Here is a 1,811-nt window from a genome sequence, read left to right on the forward strand (position 1 = left end):
AGAAATGCAAGACACCTTATGCAAGATACGTGCAATCAATAAAACCTTGCCAAATTAGATCAGGCACCTTGATGGGTGCACATGACAGGCCATCTGCCTTCGACTCGTCGAGGTCAGAATAGTCATTAGGATCATATTCTGAACAAGAATCTACAGGTGGGGAGCCTATGAGTTTCATTGCATCCAGAATGGCATTCAATGTCTTGGTGCCAATTTTATTAGTTGTTGCACTGTTCCACAATATTCTTCTGATGTGCGCATTCTGATATCCATTGTGATTACGTACAATATCTGAGAAGCATGAAAACCATAAATAGTAGTGAGATTATCTTTGTAATGCAGAGGATATTCTAATATAGGGGCTCCCTGTAAACCCTTGTGTGCTATCACTGGATTCTAATGAAAGATCCACGCGTGCTATAATATGGTGCGTGCATTAATATAATATGGCACAAGTACACAAAAAAATAGGCTCCAGAAGTAAGGATAGTGCACTACAAAAAAAAGACACATCCGTGACATTTTGGGCCGAACGAATTTCTTTCATGTCATACTTATGACACTTCTATGACGATAATTGTGACAAAACCCGGTATCATCATAGATGTGGTGGGATCCTACTTCTATGACAAAAAATCATGACAGAAAATGGGCTTTTGGTCCTGGGCGGGCCGGAGACGCAGCTGCATGACATTCTTTGGGCCGTCCATGACGGAAAAAACCGTGGTAGAAGCAAGGGCGAGAAAAATTTCGGTGAGTTCCCGATTACGGTGGGTGGTCGGGGGCCGAGCGATGCGCATTTCTCTCGTACACGTACGCGCGTGTGTGCGAGGTGTTGGCTCTAACTGAACCCGAGCGAGGCATTGGGCTCTAACTGAACCCGAGCGATTGCACTGCAGGCTACGCGTTACTGAACCCGATCGAGCGATTCCTTCGCTACTGCTGCTAAATGAAGCCGATCGATGCTGCCTCTGGATGAATAGTGAGTGTTGCGGGGGAGGGGGGTTTGGATGAACAGTGAGCAGTGGGGGTGGATGAACAGGACCCAGTGGCCTTGCCTCTGGATGAACAGGACCCCGATCGATCGAGCCGGTTGGGGCTGGATGAACAGGACCCCATGGAGGGCTGGAGGAACATGACGACCCCATGGAGGGTTGGATGAATAGTAGATGGTGGATGGGTGGATAAACAGTAGCCCGTAGAGGGGTGGTTAAACAGGAGCCCGTGGAGAGGTGTGGTTGAACAATAGCCGGTGGAGTAGCGCATGGTGGAGGCTGGATGAACAGGAGCCCGTGGATGAACAGGAGCAGGTGGAGGCTGGAGGAGGTCGACGGTGGATGAACAGTAGCCCGGGGAGGCTGGAGGAGGTCGATGGTGGAGATGAACAGTATCCCATGGAGTCCCATTTTGCGGTACGCCACACCCCTCCCGATGAACAAGACTCCTGTTTCCACCATAGCGCTCCAACACAAGTCTGTTTCGTCCGTTTTGCGGTATGCCACACCCCTCTCGATCAACAGGACCCTGTTTCGACCGTAGGAGGTCCAACACAAGTCCGTTTCCTCCATTTTGCGGTACGCCAGACCCCTCCCGATGAACAGGATCCCGTTTCGAACGTGGCTGGTCGAACACAAGGCCGTTTCCTCCATTCTACGATATGCCAGGCCTCATTTCCATTGCCTGTTCCGTCCAAGCCCTCCCGATAAACACGACGACGCATTTTGTTCTGACCCAGCCGGTTGGCTCCCCATGAACACGACGACGACACTGTTTCTCCGTTCCGGCCCAGCCATGTACATGAGCCCTGGCCG

The sequence above is a fragment of the Triticum dicoccoides genome, chromosome 5B (genome assembly GCF_002162155.2).
Source record: "Triticum dicoccoides isolate Atlit2015 ecotype Zavitan chromosome 5B, WEW_v2.0, whole genome shotgun sequence".
In the NCBI taxonomy this organism is placed as follows: Eukaryota; Viridiplantae; Streptophyta; class Magnoliopsida; order Poales; family Poaceae; genus Triticum; species Triticum dicoccoides.